Genomic DNA, 20,201 nt, shown 5'->3' on the forward strand with positions numbered 1-20,201 from the left:
CTGCCCTTCATGCTCCTGAGGTCCAGAGTTCAGAGTCCTGGAAGTTCCCCAGGTTCTTTCCACCTTTCTACCCTTGTCAGGCTTCACCTTGGTGCGTTTTGCCTAAGTGTGCTTCCAGGTCACAGTGGGCTTGTGGGTAATGGTCTGCTTGTCTCTCTGTCCCTGAATCCATCTGACTCTGGCAGGTATGTCTCATCTGCATGACTCCCTGATCTTGCCTCGTTCTCTGGGACCTGCTCTGAACCATACTCAAGGAGGATACGAGAGGCCACACTGTGATATTTCTCTGGTTTAGCATCAAGTCAGGTCCTAATCTGACTGAAGTCTTAGGGATCTCTGTCTCTAAAGTTATTGGGGTTCTGTCTTTAAACTCTGATATTCCTGTAACTAGAGTTCTGCTCTTGTCTTCGATCTCTTAGTAGCTACAGCAAAGTCAAACTCTTGAACTCCTATCTCCCAGTGTATGGGGGGTATTTGTTGTACCCCATTCTACAAGACCTGCCTAACCCTTATTCCAGTTGCCCCTGGGACTGTTGCAGTAGGCCCAGAAGCTTCTCTCTGGACCTACATCTGCCATTTGGTGATTGATTGATCACTGTGTCTAACCTTCACAGATTGAGACCTGGTGTGTGCACCCCAGTTTATGGTACTTATATCCCACTTGCCCTCTCACTTCCGACTTATTTCATAGTCTCTCTTCTTTTTTTTGGACTCCTATGCCCCTTACCCTGGAAGGCTAGGCATCTACATGTAAATTCCCAGCCTCTGCCTGCATCCCCATTCAGTTCTCTGGGCTTCAAGATGCCTATTTATGACAGGTATATGTTAAGAGTCTGTAGTAATGCTGTGTTCACCCTCAGTGACTCTACATATAAGTGTAAAATCATTACCTGCTCTCTGAAGGTTTCTTGCTCTGGTGTCTATCTAATTTCAACCTTGTCCTCCCATAGGCTCTAGCATTTACTCAGAAGGGGCAAGGTAGAAGATTCTGTCCCCTGGTTCTCTACTGGGACCTCTCTATTTTCTTCCTCTGTACTATCTTTTTTTTTGGTTGTATCTTCATATGACTTAAAGCTTCCAGGGTACAATATTGGAGGACATTAAATGTTAAATAATAGCCATTATCTAAGGTAAGCTTCAGGGACAGCTAGGTGGCACAATGGATAGAGCATGGGGCCTGGAATAAGGAAAATGAGTTCAAATTTGGACTCAGGAACTTACTAGTTGTGTGACCTTGGGCAAGTCACTTAATCTCAGTTTTCTCATCTGTAAAATGGGAATTTGTTGTGAGGCTCAAGTGTGATAATAATGATAAAGTGATTATCACTGTGTTTGGCACATAGTAAGCACTATGCAAATGTTAGTTCTTGTTCTCAGTTAGATTGGAGAGGAAGACTGACATTTTTACAAATCTACTGGATAGAAATGGAATTAGTACAAGCAATGGGGCCCTCAGTTTACCAGCTTATAGCCTACTTGCACCTTAGCATCAGAGTCATCAGGGTACATTCCTTCACCACATTCTTAGAAGACAAATTCAATGAGAATTTCAGATTTATAGCAAGATTTTGGAAGAACTACCCCCCAAACTCCCACAAACAATGCTTGTTTTTAACTCTGAAAATTCTTCAGTCGTAGAATCCTTACTACAATCAAAGTGGGATGAAAATCGGGAAAACCTTTTGTTTCATAGCTTCTTTATCCTTGTTATTCAGTCATGGCCAACTCTTTATGACCCCAGGGACCATAGCACCTTGGTACTGTCCATGCGGCTGTCTTGGCAAAAATACTGGAATGGTTTGCCATTTCCTTCTCTAGTGAATTAAGGCAAACAGATGTTAAATAACTTGCCCAGTGTTACACAGCTAGAAAGTGTCTGAGGCTGAATTTGAATTCAAGTTTTCCTGACTCCAGGCCCAGCACTTTATCCACTGGGCCACCCAGCTGCCTCCATAGCTCGTTTAAGCTCTGAAATATTGGTGCCCTTATGCCTGAGGATTTTCTGCTGAAAACCAAAAAGCAGAGTGCCTTTTGTTTAATAGCAGTCATTCAGAGAAGAGTGCTTATAGACATTTACAATATCACTAAGGACCTAGTTCATATCCTATCTCTGATGTTTACTGCCTCTGTGATGTTGGGCAAATCATTTCAATTCCCTTAAGCTTCAATTTACTCATCTATAAAATGAGAAGGAGTATCTCACAGGACCAGAGCTTTGCTATGATTAAATAAGTTTCTTATTTTATTTTATTTTATTTTATTTTAAATTCTGAATTCTTTTCCTTCCCCACCCATTGAGAAGCCAAGAAAAATAAAACTTGTCACATTAAGACATTATTTGTATTCTCCCTTTCTCTTTCCAGAATTAAAATGTTTGTGTATACAAGTTCCAAAGATTTTCTAGTTCTTACACTCTTCAAGTATACAGAATGAGTTGAAGAACTTGATCTTTTGAATTCACAAAGAACAAATGTCAACACTTCTCACAAACATCTGGTGCCAACAAAACCTGTTTTGTACTACCTGCAGGGTGTGTTATTGACCTAAATGTCCAATATAATCTTTCACGACCATAAAGCAAAACACTTTGGGTAGCACTTACCACTTCTTGCCACCTTTTATGGAATGAGTTACAGGCCAGTACAATATTCAATTGCATAGCTCTGATTGCTACCAATCCCTCAACAACAAAGTGACCCCTAGGGAACAAAGTTGGAGTCCTCAAGCTCATGTCCTTGATTCTTGGCTTGTATCACTTCTCCTAGATCTTCATATTGCAGTTGTTTCCAGTGCTAGTCATCCAAGGACAGTCAAGGAAGCTTGAATGTTCAACAAAACAAAGTTCATATTTACCTATAATGGACACTCTCTAGTCAAAATCCCAGAGTTTCAGGTGTGCTTTGATGTGATAGATTCACCTGATTGAGTTTCATAGATTGTCTCTAGTCTTTCCATGGGTCTCTTCACCATGCTTTCAGAATGATGTGGCCTACAGGTAAAGCACAGGCATCCACCTTCATGGATCTATAATTGGAGGGGGTCTCAGAGACCATCTAGTTTAGTCTGATCCTTTATAGGCCATGCTTGATTCTGGCCAGGCTGGTGATTCAGACTCAGGATCACAATGAAATGTGACATTCATAGGCCATCTATCATTTAACAATAAGAAGTTTACTTAGCAATAGCTTGGAAAGGATATTCAGGAAGGATACAGAACTAGTTCTAGTAGATAGATGCAGCCTTCTTCATCTCCACAGAGAAACAGGTCAGAGAGTATGTTGGGTCAGGAGAGTCTGTTGACTCATATGGTAATAGGATATCCATCAAGTCTGAATGTCCCTGAATTATTATGAACTTTTTATGCCCAAGGCAATTGAAAAGACATATCACTAGCTCAAGGCCTTGTCTCCTGGACGTTTTAAGGTGCAAAGACAGCTTTCTTGCCATTTAGGAAAAAATAATCCCAGCCTATTAGACATTGCTCTTTTCATAGTCTCATTTTACAAATGAGGAAACTGAGGCCTAAGGAGGCTAGTTCATTTGCCTGAGGTTACACAGGTAGTAATATCAGAATCAGGATTTATACCTATGTCCTCTGATTTCAGAGTCAGTATCCACTCCATTTTATTATGTATAGCATTAGCTTTCCCTGACTGACAATGCATCTTGATGTCATAATTGTTTAGTTCTAAGCAGCATCAGACTTCGTGTTGATAAGAATATATCAGTGGATTGTTTGCAGAACAGTTACATTTGAGCTTCATGACATAGCATTCCTTCCAAAACTTTCTGCTTATACAGACCGGGTTCAATTTTGGGAACTGTACCCCAAATTATTCTTTTTGGTTTACAATGCCCCATCCCTACTGAAAGTTGCCTCTGAGAAAACTCAGACTGTAATATGAATATGTGTATGTCTAGATTTCCACATATGTGAGTAAAAAGATATATGCATTCAAGATAACAATGTATATGCTGGGTATAGGATAGCCTTTATTGCCAACAGAAAATGAAAAAAAAAAAAGATAAAAGACTCTTAGTAGTCCCTAAAAATCAATACAATTATCTACCCTGTCTGAAGAGTCCCATAGTTCTCAGAATTCTCGAGTCTTCCAGACTTATAACACAGTCTTGTGGTTTGGAACTCCCTCAGAAAGGAAATAGACTTGGGGTTGTTAACTAGGACAATTCCCCTCACACTCTCCTTCCAGTGGTTTGCATTTTATACTCCAAAGACTCATAGAGGCATCCAGTTTTTGCTACTGCCCTGTGGTTTGGATTCACAATGGAAGGAAAACAAATTTGGATTTTCTAGATACCTTTCCCAGATGGCATAGAAAAATTACTAGTCGTTATTACTACTGAAAAAGTTGAGTAAGGAAACAACTACTGACCTATATGCCTACTTTCTATAAAAAAATATTTTATGAGACTCATCTACACACTTACAGAGAATAACCTTGAAGAAAGCAGTAGAATTGATATGTACAAAATAAACAGTTTAGAAATGATGGCAGCTTATATACCAAAATCTATTAAAGAAGAAGAAGAGAATTTTTATGAAGAACTGATAAGACATTTTGATAGTGACATAAATGAAAGATAAATATTGGAAAATAGGGATTAGTAAGAAGGAATAAGAACAGTCAAAGACATCAGAGGTGACATACCTATATATCATAAATATGTTCTTTAATAAAAGGATCAATGGGTGTTGGACATAGCGAGGACCAAATAACATTACAAAAAGGGGGATTTAATTTTGTTTTAATGATGAGGTACAGCATTTCATTGAAGAAATAGAAATGAGGGGTCCTTGAGTTCAAAGAATTAAAAAAATTAACATATCTAATAAGATCCTCTTACCTATTTCCTTCATTTGGCAGCAAATGCTTCTCCAAATGAATGATTACATGGTAATCTTGTGTCTGCCCTAGGGAGGGGAAAAGGAAACCTATGCAAAAATTTGCAAGTCCAAAGGAGATTTATTAAAAGATACTCTTTGGGGCAGCTAGGTGGCACAGTGAGTAGGGCACCGGCCCTGGAGTCAGGAGGACCTGAGTTCAAATCCAGCCTCAGACACGTAACACAAAAAGTAGCCATGTGGCCTTGGGCAAGTCACTTAACCCCAACTGCCGTCCAAAAAGCAAAAAAAAAAAAAATAGATACTCTTTGTAGTCATGTGGAGATAGGACTGTAATACTTTAGACCTCCAAATTTGCAGCTAGATTGGGGTAAAGTGTTTTTAACTCTTCATACTGTAGTGGAATGGCAACTCCAAATATGGCTTCCCAAGTTTTCCTTTTCATATAGAAAAAGTGCCATCTCTGACATGCATTAGAGATGTTCCTTCATTTTTATGGATTCCAGGATGGAGATTAGTTGGAAGTAAGATGTTATCTCTTACCTTTATTTCCTTATCAATACTTAGGGGGTCTTTGAGTGCAGTAATTGGTTTAGGGGGAGTGAGAGTATGAACTGATTACCCAAAGTTAGTTGAGGAAGATATAGAGGGTTTATCTATGATACTAGGTGCTATGGAACCACATGGGTCTAGACCAATTTTTTTAAATCTCTGAAGTTATTGGGAAAATAGGGGGAGACCTCAGTTGCTTTTAAGGATGAAAATTAAAATCAAAGAACCTACTTATTTAATACATACCAATTATTTGGCAAATGCAAGGAGAATGTGAACAACCATAAATTTCAAAGGGTGGGGGGAAGCAAGTCAGATTGGTTTACAAACAAGTTTTAGCAAACGATTTAAAACAATGCCCATTCCATTAGAAAAAAAAATTTTTTTGAAAACTAGGAAAAGAAGAAAATCTATTAAATTCATTTTATGAGATAAATATGTGGCTGATAAATAAACAAGGGAAGAATAAATAGTGGAAACAATAACAAACCAATTTAATTAATATTTATGTGAATTTTCAAAACAAAATCTCCATAGGAAGACTTCACCAATATTTATAGAAGATACTATGACCAATTGCATTCATAATATGGATACCAGGATATGCCAACATTAAGAAATCAGTTAGCATAACTAATCACAAATAGCAAAGATAAAAATTTTTTGGTGGTTTGAGTAGTATAATACTGAATAAGTAGATTAGTTCAGGTAGAATTGTCATTTTTATTATATTGGCTTTATTTGTGTGAAAAGTGTTTTGTAATTGTGTTCATCTAGTTCCTAGATTTGTCTTGGGAAGTAGACTCCCAAGAATTTTATAGTCTTTGTAGTTATTTTAAACGAAATTTCTCTATCTCTTGCTGGTGAATTTTGTTAGTGATAGAAAGAAATGCTGATAATTTATGTGGGTTTATTTTATATCCTGCAACTGATAAAATTATTAATTATTTCAACTAGTTTTTTAGTTCATTCTCTAGGATTCTCTAAATATACCATCATATTTGCAAAGAGTGATAGTTTTGCTTTCTTATTGCCTATTCTAATTCTTTCAATTTCTTTTCCTTAGCTTATTGCTATGGCTAGCATTTCTAGAACAATACTGAGTAAGTGGTGATAGTGGACTTCCTTGCTTCATCCTTATGTCTTATCGGGAAGGCTTCTAGCTTTTTCCTTATTACAGGTAATACTTGCTGATGGTTTTAGATAGATAGTGATTATTTTAAGGAAAGTTCCATTTATTCCTACGCTTTCTAGAGTTTTAAATATGAGTGTTATGTTTTACCAAAAGCTTTTTCAATGCAAATAGTGAAATAAACATGTGATTTTTGTTGGTTCTGTCATTGAGATATTCAATTATACTGTTGATTTTCTTCATATTGAGTCAGCTCTGCATTCCTGGTTTAAATACCACCTGATTATGGTGTATGATTTTTGTGATACATTGCTCTAGCCTCTTTGCTAGTACTTCGTTTAAAAATGCTGCACTAACACTCATTAGGGAAATTCAGCTGTAGATTTCTTTCTCTGTTTTTGTTCTTCCTAAGTTTAGGTATCAACACCATATCTATGTCATAAAAGTAATTTAGTAGGACTCCTTCTTTGTCTATTTTTTCAAATAGTTTATATAGTATTAGAATTAATTGTACTTTAAATGTTTGGTAGAATTCACTTGTGAATCCATCTGGTCCTGAAGATTTTTTCTTAGGGAGCTCACTTATGGTTTGTTCAATTTCTTTTTCGATTATAGCATTATTTAAGTGTTCTATTTCTCTTGTTAATCTGGATAATTTTAATTTTTGCAAATATTAATCTATTTTATTAATTCATTGTATTTATGGCATATAATTAGGCAAAATGCCTCCTAAAATTGCTTTAATTTCATCTTCATTTGGTGGTGAATTCACCCTTTTAATTTTTGATACTGGTAATTTGGTTTTCCTCTTTAATTTTTCAATCAAATTAACCAATGGTTTATCTATTTTATTGCTTCTTGTTTTCATAAAACCAGCTCCCAATTTTATTGTTTTATTTATTAGTTCAATGATTTTCTTACTTTCAAATTTATTAATCTCTCTTTTGATTTTCAGGATTTCCAATTTGGTGTTTAATTGTGGATTTTTAATTTATTCTTTTTTTAGTTGCATGCCCAATCCATTTATCTGCTCTTTCTCTAATTTTTTTAAGTGTTAAGTTTTTAGACATATAAATTTCCCCCTAACTACTGCTTTGGCTATATCCCCTAAATTTTGGTGTGCTGTCTCATTATCATCATTCTCTTTAACACAATTGTTTACTGTTTCTATGATTTGCTCTTTGACCCATCCATTTTTAGGATTATTTTATTTAGTTTCCAATTACTTCTTAATCTATGTCTCCATGGCCCTTTATTGAATGCAGTTTTTATTGCATTATGATCTCAAAAGGATACATTTAATAATTCTGCTCTTTTACATTTGGTTGTGAGATTTTTATGCCCTAATCCATGGTTAATTTTCGTTAAGGTTATATGTACAGCTGAGAAAAAAATATACCCCTTTCTATTCCCATTTCAGTTCTCTCCAGAAGTCTATCATATCTACCTTTTCTAAAATTTTATTCATCTTCTTAACTTTTTTCTCATTTTTAAAAATTTTATTTGTTGAGTTCTGAAAGGGGAAAGTTGAGGTCCCCACTAGTATTGTTTTACTCTCTATTTCCTCCTGTAACTCTTTTTTTCCTTTAAGAATTTGGATCCTATATAATTTGGTGCATAAAGGTTTTTTAAGGAGTGCTTTTTAAGGAGTTCTTTTATTCAATGGCTTTTTTGCCCTATCTATATCTACATCTATATCTATCTATCTATATACCATTTGTCCAATTCTGTTTTTTTAAGGGGTTATTTTCTTTCCCCCCACCCCCCATTTTTTTGGAGGGGGGATGGCAGGGCAATTGGGGTTAAGTGACTTGCCCAAGGTCACATGGCTAGTAAGTGTTAAGTGTCTGAGGCCAAATTTGAACTCAGGTTTTCCTGACTCTAGGGCCAGTGCTCTATTCGCTGCACCACCTAGCCACTCCAGGTGTTATTTTCTTTAGTATTTTTTTTTGTGCTTCATTTTACCAAGCTGTTGGCTCTCTCAAATTTTCTTGCCCATCATTCTCATTTCTTTTCCTAATCTTTCCCTTACCTCTCTTATTTGATTTTTAAAATCCTTTTTGAGTTCTTCCAGGAATTCTTTTTGGGCTTGTGTCTAATTCACATTTTTGAGGCTTTGTTGCTGTTTTGATTTCCTCTTCTTCTGGATTTGTGTCTTGATCTTCCATATCTCCACAGTAACTTTCTATGGCCAGCTTTGTTGTTGTTGCTGTTTGTTCAAATTTTCCAGTCTATTTCTTGACTTTCAACTATATATTAAAGTGGAGCTCTGCTCCTGGGGTCGAGGAGACATTGTCCCAAGTTTCAGGGCTTTTTTTGTGTTGTTATTTTCAGAGTTAATTCTAGGTATCTGAAAGTTTTCAGTTCTTCCTAGGTGCTATGATCTAAGGAGAGATCTTGCTGCTCTCCTGGCCCATGCTGTGACCTGCAAGTTTCCACAAGCACTTCTCTATGCCCCAGAACTGCTCCCCTGAGACTGTGAATGCTCTCATTTCCTCTGACCCTAGAAAAGCAACTTGGGCCCTGCTCTCTTGTGATCATAAGATATTGCATTCCTCTCTGCCTGAAACATTAGACAAGTACCCCACTCTGAAAGCCTATGTTTATTAAAGTGCCAATATTCCAACAGTGTAATTAATACATCACAAGATCATAAACTGAAATGATTATTAAGCATAGGGCATTAGAGAGAAGCATGGTGGGCATGAGCAGGCTACACCATATGACAATTCAGGAACTTCAAAGAAGACTTGAACAAAAGATGGCCTCAAGAAAATGTATGATAGGAAGAGAATGCAGACCTATCACATGGCAAAAAGCAAAAGATAACCAGTGTACAACCTGAGCCTCCCACTGGCATCTTTGTGATATTAGGAGAATGGGGGAAAGTCCTACATAACATTCATTTATGGTGAAATTATAGTAAGGAAATGGACAACAGTCACCCAGGATGGGCAAGCAAAGATGGGTTACAGCCTACCTCATTAGAGAGAACAGCCAAATATATGAGAAAACAAATTCCTTTGAGTCATTGAATATAATAGTGGAGGGTAAAGACTGGGTTGTTTTGTTTTGTTACTATCCCCTCTTCTGTCCCCCCAGGTCATGGCTATAAGAGTTCTAGTCAAGATCTTTTCTCTCTAAGAGTCTAGGACCGTCTAGGAACTCACTCTCCTCTCTCCACAAGCCTAAGATTCAGCAATTCCTGCCTTTCTGGTCATGTAATTCCTTTCTCCATGATTATCATTTCTCTAATTGAAAGATTATGCCACTAGCTCTGCAAGTATGTCTCTGTAAACTCCCAGGTTACAAGGATGAGAACATTTGCAGGTCCCGTATTCTCTGTACTCCCTCTCCCCCAGACCCCAGGTATTCTCCTAGCTCAGCAAGACCTCCCTGGGTGGGGGAAAAAAAAGATAAAAAGATAAAAAAAAAGATAAAAAACTCCTCCCTTTTTATAAGCCAGAGTAAAAGAGTAGCTCTAAGCTACAATAGTTGAGCAAATATTAGTCTTTATTCAATACTGAAACTGGCCCAGAACATGTCTGTCCCCTAAAAAAAAACAAAAAAACAGTGTTACTAAGCATGCACCAGAAATCCTCCTGGGGAGATTATCTAACAGATTCTCTCCCCAGTCCTCCTGGGGAGATCTTCAAACAGACAGTGTATTCACCCACACCCTCCACAGACAGATGTTCTCAAAGTTCCAAACAAAGACTACCCTAAAACTCATAAAGTTGGCCAGTATCTTCCCAGATTGGCCTCTTACATTTATAGTCTCTGAAACTGCCAGTCACAGCCCTTCTTACAGCCAAGAACTCCTTTTGTGCACGAATCAGCAACTCTCCCTGTCACTATATTCTCTAATTGCACTTGTAGTCAGCTTTTGATGGTCACCTCTCTCATGGTACAAGACTGGTTCTAAGCCTTTTAGGCTAGCTTCATTGTGTAACAAAAAGGATCCCATAAACTAACAATGTCTGAAGCCATTGACCAAGTTCTTAAAATAAGCTTTTCTTTCCTACTTTTCCATTGAACATCTCCAAACAGTACCAAAGAAATCAGGTCACTTGACTTTTTTTTTCCCCTTATACTTTCAGTTCATCTCAATCAATTATGCAGGAATGAGTTCACTGAAAGATAGCCTTGATGGTAGAGTACATAACAAATTTTTGGTAGTGGGAATTCAACCCTGGGGAAAAATTTTTTCATGCTCAAAAGCACCTTCTAGGTGATATGGTGGAGAGAGTACTGGGGCTGGACTGGAGTCATGAAGATCTGAGTTCAAATCTGGATTCAGATACTTATTAACTGCATAACCCTGGAAAAGTCACTTAAACTTTTTGCCTCAGCTTCCTCAAAAAGTAAGATGGGGTAATATCACCTACCTCCCAGGGTGGTTGTGAAGATCAAATGAGATAATATTTGTAAAGTACTTAGCACGCTGCCTTGGCAAAGTAGATGCTACCTAAATACTTACTGCCTTTCTTTTTTCCCTTTTGAAGACTTTTCCAGTGTGACCAGCTGACAAGTGTGTTTATCTTCTCAGGCTCAGCACTTTCATCCCTTCCAAAATACTAGGTGACCCATGGACTTAACAGAAGCTCTGTGGAGCTGGCATTTGTCAGAATGCAAATAATATTTTGAGATATAGTTGATGTATTATTTTCCTTTGCTTTACTGTATTTTTAAATTTTTCTTTTGATTACCATGAATATGAAAAACATTAACAAAGAAGCATAGAAAAAGAGGACTCTGTATGAAACTATGAACTTCTATTATGTATAGAGTAGTTATTTTAGCTAAATGTGTAACACATTCAACATGGTAGCTCCAAAGCTATCCTGCTCCTCTGTGTCTCTCTCAGAACTTCCTACTGAGCTTACTTGTTGCCAGAGTTCTCTTGGTGGGGAATAAGGGGAAAACCATTGGGAAATGATAGTGATGTTTAAAAAAAGAGCATCAATCAAACATTTTAAAATAGCTGGTACTTAGGAACTGATAGCTTTGGACCATTAGCTTCCATCCAAAAGATCTTTTTCTCTAACTTTGTCCTTATGTTTTCCCAAAATCTTCTGAAAGACAATGAGAACATTCAGCAGTGCATCGGATACAGGAATGCCTCCCAGGAATTCATGTTTCCAACTACCTTCTCTTTTTATTTAAAATTCTTATTTTCAGTTCTAAATTTTCTCCTTCCCTCCATCTTCTTCCCTATCCATCAAGAAGGCAAGGAATATGATACCCATTCTGCTTATGACATCATGAGAAACATTTCCACATTAGCCATGTCCAACTACCTTTTCTAAAAGTCATTGAAAAGTGGCAGGAGAATTTAAGATTCCTTGAGGGTATATACTCAAAGTGGTTGAATCCTGGTAGGCAGATGAAGACTGTCTTCTCTTTCATTTCCTCTGCAGTAGGGATCTGATCATACCCACTGTGCAGATCTAACACTGAAAATGCCCAGTTGCCTAGCAAACAGTTTAGGGTATCTTGAAAACACAGCTTGGTGTGCTGGTATACTTTGGTTCTCTCACTCAAAGCCTGATAGTTCTCAGATGTCTGCATTTTCCAAGGTTCTTCCTTCGTACCATCTTAGATGAGGCATATGAACTGCAGGACACTATGATTATGCCATTAACTCAGAGATACCGCAAATATTTTTTGATGTCTTCAAACCCAAGAAAAGATATATCTTCTGAGATCTATTTCAAAAGGATTGGAAAACACTGATACAGATTCTCCATATTGCTCCATGGATGCATCTTATTTGTGCAATGAAAACACCACTCCTCAAACTGAACTTCTCCTTAAATTGGTCATTCCATTCCTTAGGCACTAAGGAATCAACAAGTCAAACTTTGGGATTCTCTCTTGAGATGGAGGATTCATTAAATGCTCCTTTGATATCTTTTCCACCACTGACTTTTCTCCTTTGTTAATTATCTGAACAAAAACCAAGGATTGCTAGATAGTCCAGGCATTGAGCTCCAGTTCATATTCATAATATTCTGTTAATATTTTGAACAGACTAGAGTTACTCTCAATCTGTGCTGGTATACCAGATATGTCCAGGTCTGGACATACAGGCTTACTTTTTTGGGGGTTTTTTTGCTTTTTGGAGGGCAATTGGGGTTAAGTGACTTGCCCAAGGTCACATGGCTAGTTTTTGTATTAAGTGTCTGACGCCGGATTTGAACTCCTGACTCCAGGGCCAGTGCTTTATTCACTGTGCCACCTAGCCTCCCAGACTTACTTTTTTATCCACTACTTCCTTAGGGAACTAAGCTGACGCTGAAAATATCCTATTATAGGTAAGCCACAGATGTCAAATCCCTGTATAGACTGTAAAAGTATCTTCTGCAAATGCCTTTCATAAAGTAACTAGAATACAACTGTCACTTGGGATTCACTGTCCAGCACAGCAAGACACTGCATATCCAACCCCCCCTTATCACTGTGCATCAACTTCTATGAGTTCACATGGAAAGTGTTCAGGGAGCAGCTAGGTGGCACGGTAGACAAGAATATAAGCCCTGGAGTGAGGAGGAACTGAGTTAAAATTCACCCTCAGATGATGACTAGCTGTGTGACCCTGGGCAAGTCATTTGATCCTGATTACCTCTAAAAAAAAACGAAGAAGAAACAGAGTATTCAGGAAATGGCAGCTTAGATTTTTCAGACTCTGGGGTGGTAGAGAGTATTGCAGAATCCCTTGCTCCCTTTAAAGCACAGCTCCATTTCCTCTTCCTGAAAGAACCCTTTCTTGATTCCCCTAACCTGGGTAGTAGCTTTGCCTCTTTAAATTACTTTGTACTTCTTTGTATATATATTGTATTATATCCAGCCAATAGAAAAGTTTCTTGAGGATGGGGGCTTTCATTTTTGTCTTGTTATTTACCTCTCCTCCCTTCCACACACCTAGCACAGAGTCTTGCACATAATAGGAACTTAGTAAATGCTTGTTGAATTAAATTGACCATCTATGTATGCACTAAATACAAACTGACTTCCTTTATAGAGGGAAAAATGAAAGTGGGGTCTGGCAGAATTCATCTCCACATTTTAGGTTAGCAGAGAAAAAGATGTGTTTCATAAATAAATGGAAAAATCACTCCAAGGAGGAAGAAGAAGGGGAAGGTGGGTGGCAGAGTGGATAAAGCACTGGCACTGGAGTCAAGAGGACCTGAGTTCAAATGTGATGCTAGACACTTACTGACTATGTGACCCTAGGCAAGTCACTTAATCCAGATTGCTTTCCCCTTACCTCCCAAAAAAAAGGAAAAAAAATAGAAGAAAAAGGAGGTGAAGAGACATAGAGGAATTCTCACCTTTAACAGAAAGTTGCAGGCAGAGGAATATAACATCTAAGGAAGGAAAATTATGCTTAATGGAACCATAAGCAATGGACCAGTATCAATACTAAACATGCAACAAATAACATAGCATTTAAATTCTCAAAGGAAAAATTAACTGTTATAAAAAATACTTTAATGGTAGCACAATAACTGTAGGAAGTTTTAATGTTTGCCAGAGGTTGATAAACACAATAGTTGATAAACTAGATAAAATAGTAGATAAACACAATAGGAGAAAGATATTTAAAAAATGTAGAACTGAATAAACCATTAGTGAACTTGGAGCAGAAAGACTTATGGTATCTTCTGAATGGGAATATTACAGAATATTCATATTGCTCAACGCTACATGTTACCTATATAAAAATAGATCATGTTGGGGTGGCTAGGTGGTGCAGTAAATAGAGTACCCACCCTGGAGTCAGGAGGACCTGAGTTCAAATTTGACCTCAAACCCTTAACACAACTAGCTGTGTGACCTTGGGCAAGTCACTTAACCCTAATCATCCTACTTTCCCCCCTCCAAAATGCCAAAAAATAAAATAGATCATGTTCTAGGACACAGAGAAATTATAGATCAACATAAAAAAAAGCAAAAATGCTAAACAAATCCTTTATAGACTACAGCACAATAGAAATAGTAGCACAGGGAACACAAGCAAAAAAAAAATAGAGACCCAAATGGAAACTTAATAATGGCATCCTGAATTTTTTTAGTGGGTCAAAGAACAAATCATAGAAACAGTAACTATGTGAGATAGACTGAAAATGATGAAACCAAGTACAAGAGTTTTTGGATGTAGCTAAAACTGTCCCCAGAGAAAGTCATATCTCTAAAAATAAATATCAACAAAATGGAAAAAGAGGGCATTAATGAATCAAATATGCAATCTTTTTAAAAAATAGAAAACAATAAACTAACACAAAGTAAAAACAAAAAGACTATACAATTGATAAAGAGTTCCAAAAGCTAGTTCTTTGAGAAAAAACAAAACAAAATTGTTAAAGGTTTAGCTAACCTGATCAAAAAGAAGAGGGTAGAAAATAAAATTACCCTCCAAAATGGATTAGGCAAAATCACGACAGAGAAGAAGTTAAAAAAAAAATGACTATCGGAGAGGCTAGGTGGCACAGTGAATTAGCCCCAGCCCTGGAGTCAGGAGAACCTGAGTTCAAATCCGGCCTCGGACACTTGACACACTAGCCGTGTGACTTTGGGCAAGTCACTTAACCCCAATTGCCCTCCAAAAAAAAATGACTATCACTAATACCTATATACAATTTTTTGCCAGAAAATTAAAAATTTAAAAGAAAGCAATGATCATCAGCAAAAAAATGTAAAATGTTTAAATTTAACAGAACATGAAATAGAGAACTTAATTATTACAATCTCAGAAAATCAAATTGAATAATTGTAAAGAAACTACAAGGAAAACCCCCCCAATACCATAGTCCAGATGGATTTAAAGGTGAACTCTATCAAAAATTTAAAGAGAAATTAATGCCTATATGATACAGTTCATACTCAAAAACTATGAGAAGGAACACTCTACCAAGTACCTTTTGTGAGACAAATTTAATCCTAATGCCCAATGCAGGAAAGAGTAAAGCAAAGTAACAGAACTATAGATTAATATCACTAATGCATATTGCTTAAAAATTTTCAAATAAAATCCTAGCAAAAGGACAAGGGGAATGTATATATTTTAAAAATTTCACTGTGACCTAGTTAGATTTATGACAGGGATGCAAGAACTGTTGATACTTAGTAAACAATTAACAACCAACATATTTTAAAGCATCCCAAACCACGGAACTCTTATCAATAGATGAAGAAAAATACCTTTTACAAAATCTAGCATTCATTTATCCTAAAACCTCTACAAAGCATAATCACTGAAGGGCCAACTTTAATAAGATTTAAAGTAGTTGTCTTAAACCAAAAGCTACCTTAAAAGTATAAAGTAAGGATGTCTTTTTACCCCTGCTGTTATTCAACATAATTCTATATATGCAAAGTTATATCAAAAGCAGAAGAGAAAAATTCAAGGCTTAAACTTTGGCAATGATGAGTTAAATGGAATACAATGAGAAAGAGAGGAAGAATAATGGGATGCAACATATCTCAGGGTACATGAGAAGAAGACTATACACACACAGAGGAAACTGGATGGGGAGGTGGGTATCACATAGACTTCACTTTCATCTGAACCAGGCAAAGTAGAGTTGATTTCTCTCTCTCTCTCTCTCTCTCTCTCTCTCTCTCTCTCTCTCTCTCTGTGTCTCCCTGTCTGTCTCTCTCACACACACACACACACTCAAACTCAACAGGGAAACAGGAGGAAACAAGGAGAAGGTAGTGGAGGATATAATCAGAAAGGGATTAGCCATAAACAAAATGTGCCAAGGACTTTATTCTACAAACCCACACATGCTTTAGCAGGTTGAGTTCCTAGGTCTTGCCTAGATATGTTTCCCATCAAGATTCTAGGGGTATCCCTAAGGTTCTTTTAATATTACTGGCTCAGGCCCCCAATCCAGTATATTCCACCCAAATACTGTAACCAATGCCAAGTAAAATCTCTTCAATATGACCAAAGAGTCCATAACATAAACTAACTCTTAAAAGGGATAATTTCTGAGAGAATATAGTAAGTACAAACACATCCCCTCCCATACTCTTCCCTCTACCATCTTTAGACTGGACTAAAACAAAGCAATTGAGAAAATAGATTGATGAATTATGTGTGTAACAAAAAAAAAGCAAGAAATCAAAAAACCTAAATACAAAATAGAAATTCAGAAAATTGAAAGACTCGAAAATTTGAAAATAAAATGCTCATTGAATTAATAGAGAAAATTAGAAACTATTTTTTAAAAAAGCTAATAAAGCATCTGACAGAACAAAAGTTCCAGTATCAAAGTGAAAAAGAAATTATAACAAATAAAGGAAATTGCCAGGAACTATTTTGCTTAATTATATGCAAGCAAAATTGAAAATTTAGATGAAATAGATGAATACTTACAAACATATAAGATATCCATACTAACAGAACAAGGAATAGATAATTTTAATAAGTCAATTTCAGAAAAAGACATAAAACAAGGCATAAATGAACTCCCAAATTAAAAAAAAAAGCAACTCTAAGATCATGTGGATCTAAAAGTGACTTTTATCAAATATTCAAAAAACAATTAATTAAAAAATCATATAAACTTTTTGAAAAAACAGAAAAAGAAGGGATCTTATCAAATTTCTCCTGTGATATAAATATGATTTAAAATAACTAAACCACGTATAAAGAAAGCAGAAACCGTAGACCCAATATCATTAATGAATATTGCTGAGAATATTGAATATTAGCAAGGAAGTGTAATGGGAATGTAAATTTGTAAGATCTTCCCTGCCCCTAGGCTAAAGTGCACCTGGAGCCTGGGGTGGGAGGCTTGTTTTTCAGTAGATACTTCTTGATTGGCCAGTGAGTCAATAAGATTGTTACTTTCTCTGATCCAGGGGAAGGTTATATAAACCCTGATGTGTAGCTTTGTTTTGGGGCTCACTTTGAGAAGTGTTCTGTGATTTGATGTGGATTCTGGGAAGCCGTTGTCCAGAGCCCCCCGGCTTTGAAACCCAGATGTTGAGTGGGTATGGATGTAATGGTTGGACAGTTTGGAAATCTGTCTACTTGATCTGTTTCTGTCTTGATAATTCTGTCTGTGTATTCTGAAGTTCAGGGTGCTGACCTTTTCCCCTGAACAAGGTAAACGATATATGTCTGACTGATTAAAGTAAGCTTGTTAACCCATTTTGAGTTGCTTTCCTTTAACAAAGCAGATCCAAGAACCTGTATTGGCAGCAAACCCTGAGGACGCTTGGGGTGCTTGCCGCTACAAAATGGCGTCAAGAACAGGATCTGCAGAGTAAAAGGAAAGTATGGGGGCTGGGATAATTGTTTGTTTCCCAGTTGTGGTAGCTGTGACTCTGTGGAGCCGTGGAGCAGGAGAGAAGAATGGCCTGCATGTGGACTTCACTGAGCTGAGAGCAGGAATGGTGAGCTGCCTGCATCGGGACCTGGGCAGAAGCCAGGAGTGGCTGCCGTCTGCGGGAGGAGAAGGAGCCCAGGAGTTTGGAATTCAGCCACTGGAAAAGATAGGAACTGAGCAGCAGCGGAGGCAGCAGCAGCAGTGCGAAGCCCTTTTTGAGTCAGCCAGAATTTCTGCTAAGGACTCCTGCTAAGGACTGCCAGGGACCGGAGCTGCTGGGAGCACGCTTCCTGGACGCTGGGTGGTTGCTGTGAGTGGGGAGAGGAGGACCTTTGCCTGAGGTAGCCTGTTCTGTTTTAAAGGCTTGAGAATGTGGGTGTTTTCTACTTTATCTACCTGTGCCAATTTCATAACTACTCTGATGGCTTTCACTTTCTGGTTTTGGGACTCAGTCTTTTGGTATTTTAATACATTTTCTAGATTATTCCCCCATATAGCAAGCCTGATTTATTTTGTGATGGATAATTATATCAGCATATCTGTAATTTCCATAGGCATTGTGAATATGGCATTGCTGATACAGGAAGCTACAACATATTTTAAAAATTGTACATTACAATAAAGTTGGATTTATACCAGGAATATATGGTTGGCTTAAAATCAGGGAAATTATAAATATATTAGGCTGTATTAATAACAAATTACAAGTGAAAAATCACATGATCAAGCCGGTAGATACAGAAAAGGTTTTTGACAAAACTACAATACGCATTTAAAACATTAGCTTATTAAAAATTCTCTAGCAAATGCTTTCACTCTAAGCTAATTATATCCTTGAGGGGTGGAGGTAGGCATTGAAAGGTAAATATGTTGATTTGGACTCATAAGCAATAATTTTAGATGTGTGGACCCACAGAACGCCTGAACCTAGGGTAATTGTCATCCAGGTAACCTAACCTGCAAAGATAAATTGAGGGGATAACTCCTGGTGTGTTACATTGTCATGTTCCGGTTAAAAGTCACAACCCACTGAATCTGTTAGCCCTCAGATGTTGAATTTATATCTTTGTACTTAGCTCTAATTCACTTTATTACCTGTACTCTACATATTTGAACATAAATAGAGGCTATTAACTTTATTATTGTCCCTTTTCATGGATCATATCCTCCTAAATCACCGCTATTTTTCTTCTAATGTCATACCTGTTATTAATAGTATGTAGCTCAGCAATTTTCATTGGGCATTTTTTTTCTTTACTCTATTTTCAATGTAAAGCCCTTTAGATAGTTCATGATGATTAAGTAGTTCCTTTTTTATGCTTTAAGGCTTATAAAGTGCTTTATCTACATTATGTTATTTAATCATGGTGACAAGAGGGGGTAGTTTTTATTATACTCATTTTGAGTAAACTGAGGCAGAAAAGTTAAATGATTTGCCCTGGATTATACAGGTGATAAATATTGGAGATAGGTTTCTCTGAATTTGGAGTCCAGGATACTTTTCACTCACTATGATGATTCTTAACTGCTAAAAAGACAGATATAGTCATCCTAACCATTAATAGGTCTACTCTATCTAACCAAGAACACATGATTTCAAATTTCTTATCCAGAAATAAATTCATTTTTTCTGGATATTATCTCTTTGGTCATTTCCCATGTTCTCCCCTATTTTCTAAGGTCTCTATCTTTGTTCAACAGTTCCGATGAAAATACCATCTAGGTGCTTCAGGTCTTTGGTTTTCTATCCAGAATTTCACAATCATTAGGGATTTATTCTATTTTCTTTCTAGTAGAATCATTTATATTCACATAAATCACTAGAAGTAGATAATAGCAATTAGGTTTGCCAAATCTTGGGAGACTATTACATTCTAGATACATATCCTGAATCAATATATGGTCATTTTCATGCTCCTTAATAATAGCTAGAAATTATAAGAAATGACAGGCAGGTTGATTTCAGAAAAGCCTGGAAAGACTTACATGAACTGATAAAAAGTGAAGGCAGCAGAACAAGGAGAATGTTGTACACAGTTACAGAAATATCATATGATGAATAATTGTGAATGACTTTACTATTCTCAGCAATACAACGATCCAAGACAATCCCAAAGGACTTATGGCGAAAAATTCTGTTTGCTTCCAGAGAAAGAACTGATGTCATCTGAATCCAGACCAAGCATATTATTTTCACTCTTTCCTTTTTTTCACTCTTTCTCTCCCTCCCTTCCTCCCTCCCTCCCTCCCTTCCTTCCTTTCTTCCTTCCTTCCTTCCTTCCTTCCTTCCTTCCTTCCTTCCTTCCTT

The sequence above is a fragment of the Petaurus breviceps genome, unplaced genomic scaffold (genome assembly GCF_028583685.1).
Source record: "Petaurus breviceps papuanus isolate PSGF00001 unplaced genomic scaffold, PetGlider_PUasm1.0 98, whole genome shotgun sequence".
Lineage (NCBI taxonomy): Eukaryota > Metazoa > Chordata > Mammalia > Diprotodontia > Petauridae > Petaurus > Petaurus breviceps.